Genomic DNA, 6,415 nt, shown 5'->3' with positions numbered 1-6,415 from the left:
ATAAACCCTCCCTTATCTAACAAGGGAATTTTATAAGCATTTTATAAGCATAAAAATATGACAGGTTTTCGGCAACTATCCTCTAAGAAACTACCATTTATTGGGCTTTGGTGTAGCATCAGAAAAGAATATCCACAATTATCTGAAAAGGCTGTTGAAACACCCCTTCCTTCCCCAACAACAATCTGTAGAAGAGCAACTTTTCTTCATTTACTTCAACCCAAATAACACCACACGACAGACTGCAGAGGCAGACACGAGCATTAAGGTGTCTTTATTAAGCCAGACATCAAGGAGGTCTGCAAAAATGTAAAAAATGCCATTCTTCTCCTTAAGTGTTTTTGTTCAGGAAAATTTATTTTTACTGAAAATATGTTACTCATGTTAACATTTAATGAGTTTATTATTGTTATTTCAAGACTAATCAATCAATAAATATTTTTATATTTTCCCAATTTCAATAGATGTGGCCCACATAAATAAAAGATCTTGGGGTCTTTAATAACTTTTAAGAATGTAGAGAGTCTCCAAGATTAGAGTTCGAGAACTGCTGATATCTAAGTTCTCATCCAACTTAGCTGTATGGCGAAAGGTGGAACCTTTGGTCTACCAAGATGTCTTTGTCGGTTCCACTCACAGAAAACTCAAGATCTTTTTTTTTTTAATGCTTTTTGGTGAGGGAGATTGGCCCTGAGCTAACATCTGTTGCCAATCTTCCTCTTTTCTTTTTTTTCCTCCCCAAAGCACAGGTACATAGTTGTTACCCTAGTTGTGAGTCATTCTAGTACTCCTATGTCCCCAAAGCACAGGTACATAGTTGTTACCCTAGTTGTGAGTCATTCTAGTACTCCTATGTCCCCAAAGCACAGGTACATAGTTGTTACCCTAGTTGTGAGTCATTCTAGTACTCCTATGTGGGTTGCCACCAGAGAATGACATAATGAGTCATGTGTAGGTCAGCACCCAGGATTGGAACCAGTGAACCCCAGGCTGCTGAGGTGGAGTATGTGAACTTAACCACTCAGCCACGGGGCTGGCCCCAAGAGTCAAGATGTTAAAGGCATCTTTGAGGAGTCCTGAAAAGGTTTCCACACCAGTCTGTCAGCCGAGTTCCAAGCTTAGTCCCTTGACTGAAAGCTCGTCCATGGGCTCAGCCAAGTCTGCACAGTGGTGCAAACGCTTGGTCTTACTAACACTTCTCCTAAGCAGCCCCCTCTCCTTTTAACGAAGGGACTTCTAAGATTAGGTGTTTGCATCAGGGAGGGGCAGGTACATGTCAAGTCCCAAGGACATGCTTCTTGTGTGATCCATCTCTTCACACAGGATTTCTCTAACACCACAGACAGACAAGAGCTACCCAAAGAAGCAGACACAAAGCAAGTCAAACAGCCCCCAGCCCCGCTCTGCAGGAACTAATGAAGAAACGAAACCATGGCAAGATTTGCCTCTTAGATGCTATCTGCATCTCTTTGGATTCCTTGAGTTGGGTGATCCAGAGCTGGAGGACGGCTGGCAGGATGCGCCATGCCCGCTACTGTCACATCCTGCAGGATGCAGCACCCTATCTGTTCGCTCATCTACAAAGACTAGAGTGATCACACCACTTACTCCCCCCACTGACTCCCAAATTATTAAAGGACCAGTGCTTTCAATCCATCTATCATCTTCTAGGCCTGTTGCTGCTGCTTAGTGGAGTACGACAAAGTTTCCACATATCATTTTCTATGTCTAATGTGGATAAAGAGCAGAGGTTCTTGAGAGATCCCCCAATGCAGAAGAGATGCTCGACCTTAGAAACTCCAGAGCAGTTAATAATCATAACCTGAAAACACAGGCTTGTCAACGGTGGCTGTTGGAGTTGGTCAACTTTGCCAAGACCAAGTATTCCATTCCTCAAACTTGGTAATGCCAAGCAGCTTCTTCCCTGAGGCAGTCTCACTTCAAAACGCTCACCTAGAAAACGGCTAAAGAACACTGTCGAGTAGAAGATGACACCCACCGTACCTTATGATTCCCGCAGCATCCCCGGCAGTCTCTTTGGCATCAGATCATAAGCAACATCTTCAGAGCACTTTGCTGCCTTGATTCTCAACCAAAGTCTGCATGCTACTATCTACAGGATGTTTTATTGTATTTCCGGTTTGCATGTTTATAAAGCATTTAAATTACGTAAAATGATACAGATGATTTGCTGATTTCTTAAAAAGATAAAACTAAAAAGACAGCATTTCTCTTCCTCATACCACAATGCTTCACCAATCACACCTTTTTTCTTTTTTAATTTAGTCAGGCTTTTATGTATCAATTCAACAAAATTCAAAGGATCTTCCAAGTGATGGGATGGAGGAATTTCAAAGAAATATGTCAAATTGCAAGTCATGGAAAACATCACAATCAATAAATATAAAAAGATGTTATGTGAGGCGGCTAGTTTCTTTTTAATGCATCGACCTTTTGCAGATGATTTTTAAAAAAGAGATTCAGTAACGTATCCAATGTCACACTTAATTTTTCCAAGAACCACACAAGAAAACTATTGGAAGATGTCTCCCCCGTGCTGGGCCCCAAATGGATATTCTAAAATATTAACTTCTTTCCCTTTTCTCTGAACTCAGATCCTGGTCATCTTCCACCAAATTTCCCTTTCTTTCCTTCTGTCCTTGGTTGTCACGTAGAATTGAGTATTTATGATGAAATAGACCCGCTGACTCAGTCACAGAGAAGAAGGCTGAAGAGCACTTCCGGCTCCAAGTGAGCGCAGTGGACGGAGGCACCCCAGCTCCTGGGGATTGTGCTTAAAGGGGCACACCTGCCTCAGGTGGGTAAGGAGAACTCCATTTCTCTGCAGGGAACTGCCATAAATCAGAAAAAGATAAAAGCATTTAAAAACAACAAAGCAGGCAACAGTTTTTGAGTAATTGAGCCCAGTTTTAGAAAACAAGAAATGTCTGTGTCAGTCCCTGTCTTTCAAACATTATTCTCTGTTTGGTTAAGCTATACAAACACCAGGACTCTGATGTAAGGAAGGCTTTTCTTTTTGTACGTTGTACATAAATGTCTTTAATCTTTTGAGTTAGGAATTTATTGGTTGAGTCTTCATGGGTAAATTCAGTAAAGCTCTGAACTGTTTCCTCTGAAAAAAAAAAAAAACAGAGCAGGGAGAAGGCAGAGAAGGTCAGCGAGGCTCAAACCAGAAAACCAGCCCCCCACACCAGAAAAGAAAAAAGAAAAGGCATTTTCCTGGCACAGAAGAATAGGTGAGAGTCCTGCTGACCTTTAGCCAGCTTAACTTTGGGGCCCAGGTGACTGCCTGGGGTCAGGTCAGGGCAAAGGGACCTCAGGTGAGCTTAGCAGTTGCAACTGAAGGTTCTTGGAATTTCAACAGCAACACAAACAAAACAAACCACAACACCATGGGTGAGCCTCACAGTTGTGCTCTGGCCACTTGCTCTGCTTCTTCTTGCCTTTTGCCCTTTCTACAGTGCCTTGGCCAAGCCCGCCCCCCAGCCGAGCAGTTCCCCCAAGGTCAACCCATGAACTGGGATCAGCTGACTCCGCACATTGGTGGGCTGTGGAGAACAGGCAAAAGTGCTTTCTTTGTGAGCTGCTTGGGAGACAGAGGGTGTCAGGAGCAGAGAGGCTGCTGCCTCTGGCTTCACTTCTGCTGCCTCTGCCCCATTCCTGCTCACAGCCCGTCCCTACGTCGGTGTTTCCAGGTCCTGGAAAAGATTTCCCGCAGAACGGCTGCAGTTGGATCTGTGACAGTTTTACTTGCTTTAACAAGGAGGGTGCAATTTTACAGCTGAAAGCATATGAAAAGGTCTTACTCTCATCTCCCAGGACTCTTCGGATTTTACATTTTTTCTGGGAATTTTCAAAGGGTTAACTCTCTGAGAGAGAGAAACCAAAGGATTTTTCGAAAGTGGGTACATTAGTTTGCTAGGGCTGCTGTAACAAGAGCCACACACTGGGGCTTAAACAATAGAAATTTAGCGCCCCACCCTTTGGAGGCCAGAGGCCTGAGACCCGGGGGCGGCAGGGGCGTACCGATTCCTCGCCTCCCTCCTGACTTCTGTAGCTCGCTCGCTGGCCATCTTTGGCGTTTCTTAGCTTGCAGGGGGTGCCCCTTCTCCACCTCCGTGCGAACACGGGGTTCTCCCAGTGTGTTGTCATATTGGATTAGCCCCCAGCTCACCTTAACAAAATACGTCTGCAATGACCCATTTCCGAGTAAGATCACATTCTGAGGTCCTGGGCGTTAGGACACCAACACATGAACTTGAGGGACACAATCCAACCCTTCAGCCCACAACAGTGGGTATGCCGGTGCGTTGACGTGTGTGCACAGTGACTCGGCTCCCTTACCAGACGGCCAGTTATGGATGGAACGGGAGCAGGGACTCCGTGTGCACCGGTGAACGGGGTGTTGGCTGGGGACCGCGGTGACAGCTGTCCCGGTTTGCCTCAGACCCAGAGGGCTCCGGAACGTGTCACTTCCAGCGCTAAAGCCGTGGAAGCCCCGCCCGCAGCAGGCCGCGCTCATCACCCCGGCAGTGCCTGGAACGAAAACACCCACGAAAATCAGCCATTCCGGCCGTATTCACACTTCCACCGTCAAACCTGGGCCTGGGGCTGCAGAAAGACTCGCAACTCCTCGGGCTGAGAGGCCCCTGGAAGGCAGGCCGAGGGCCTGGAGCGGGCGGCTCGCGTCTACGCAGTCCCTCCCACAGGACTCGTCGGGCACGCGCACACGCTGCTCAGCGGAACCGGTGAACAGAAAGATTCCTCCCTGGGCACTTTCAGAAAGAGGGACAAGAGGTTTTTTTTAAAGAGTCATAATTTAGAAAAAAATGAATTATGTTTAAAGAGAGTTAAACATTCATAGAGTGAGGTATAGAAAATAGAGAGGAAAGTACAGACAGACTGATGTATAGTTATTTCAACGTTTATCAAGGTAGAGAATTATGCAGGACTTATCAGGAATTACATGTAAAGAAAGACCTTCCCGTTTGAATGGAGAGGATCATAGAAACATATACGGGGGATTTAGAAAATGATGTTGACAACTGCATAAATTGTACACAGGCAATCACAGAGCAGCACAGAGATAAAGGCGCCCTGAAAGCTAAGGGGCCTTGCGGGAGAGAGTTATGTCAGGCTTCCTAAATGTTGACGAGGTCGGGTGAACGAACGAGCGGAGGAGGGAAGGAATGGCTAACTCCATTCACACGCCCATTCAGGACGGTGGGTCTGATTTACCCAGGGCCTGGGCCGCTTGAACCCTGGAGTTAGGAAGACTGGGTCTGAACCCTCCTCTGTGGCCAGCTGGGGCTGGGACCCAGGACCCTCAGAGGCGCTGGGTAGCATGTGCCTCTGCCACTGAGGACAGGAGCGGTGCTCACCCGACTGGCGCTGTGCTGGCCGAGCTGCTCTGCCGGCAGGGAGGTTGACTGTTACCGCCCCCTCTTCCAGGTTCTACGTTCAGGGGTCATTAGAAGCTTCCTCAGAGCTGAGCCTGAGACAAGGACTCCGTGCCTATAACTATTCGAGAGGTGACCCCAGAAAGCTGGAGTGTGGGCGTGAGCACAGAGAGACAGAAAAGGAGGAAAAGTAATAAAAGGTATGCCACTGAGCTGGGACTGCTGCGGGCCGCCAGGCTCAGCCCACAGGGACCCCAGGAGGAACACTGTGGATTGTGCCCCAGATCCATCCTGCCAAGACGGGGAGGCTGGGCCCTTTCCCACAGATCCTCCTCCATTGTTAGAGGGCTGGCCGCAGCACTAGCTCCCCCAGACTTGGGGCTTCCTGCCCACGGCTGAGTGAAAAAAGTCCCCGGGACCCCCAAACAGCCAAGCCCTAGGGAGACGGGCCTAGTTCCAAGGGCCCCTCCAGCCCTCTCCCATCCCTGCAGCCCTGATTCCAGTTCCGCGTCTCTGGGGAAGGACTGTGCCACTCCTCCACCTTCTCCATCCCTTGTGCTCCCCCGTGGCCCTCCGCCCCCTCGCTTGCGTGGAGCATGTATCTCTCTCAGGTTCTCAGATGCTCCCCTTAGGATGAGGCTGCACTCCTGCCTGTCAGCGGAAGGCCTTCACCCTGCAGAGCCAGCTCTTCTCCCTGACTCCCCGGCTCCTTCCCCGGCATCTGTGTGGTGTGGCCTTCCCCCGGCAGGCCTTGCTGATTTGAGGGCACTGCCAAAGTGGCCACCCTCCCCCACAGCCTTTCTCCGCTGCCTCCTTCTCAGAGAAATCCCACCTAGTTTTCCAACTCTACCTCCCCCATTAGGCCTTCTGTGATCCTGGTCCCACCCCACAGACACACACACACCGCCTGCCACGCACACCACCACCACCATCACCACCACAACCTGCGCACACAGATACCACACTATGCACACACACACACCACCTCCTTCCGG

The 6,415-nt window shown here is 48.6% G+C and overlaps 1 long non-coding RNA gene across 1 annotated transcript; it reads right to left on the bottom strand.

Annotated features, from left to right (window-relative positions):
- Window positions 1–250: 250 nt before the first annotated feature.
- LOC138920115 (uncharacterized) lies at window positions 251–5,511 on the bottom strand. The gene is made up of 3 exons (XR_011430792.1): window positions 5,403–5,511; window positions 4,366–4,557; window positions 251–2,852 (listed from the first exon to the last, which is right to left on the bottom strand). It is a non-coding gene; the product is annotated as an uncharacterized lncRNA (long non-coding RNA).
- Window positions 5,512–6,415: the final 904 nt, after the last annotated feature.

The sequence above is a fragment of the Equus caballus genome, chromosome 22, assembly GCF_041296265.1.
Source record: "Equus caballus isolate H_3958 breed thoroughbred chromosome 22, TB-T2T, whole genome shotgun sequence".
Taxonomy (NCBI): Eukaryota; Metazoa; Chordata; class Mammalia; order Perissodactyla; family Equidae; genus Equus; species Equus caballus.
Note: the sequence above shows the minus strand (reverse complement) of the source record. Positions and strands in the feature narration are given on the sequence as shown.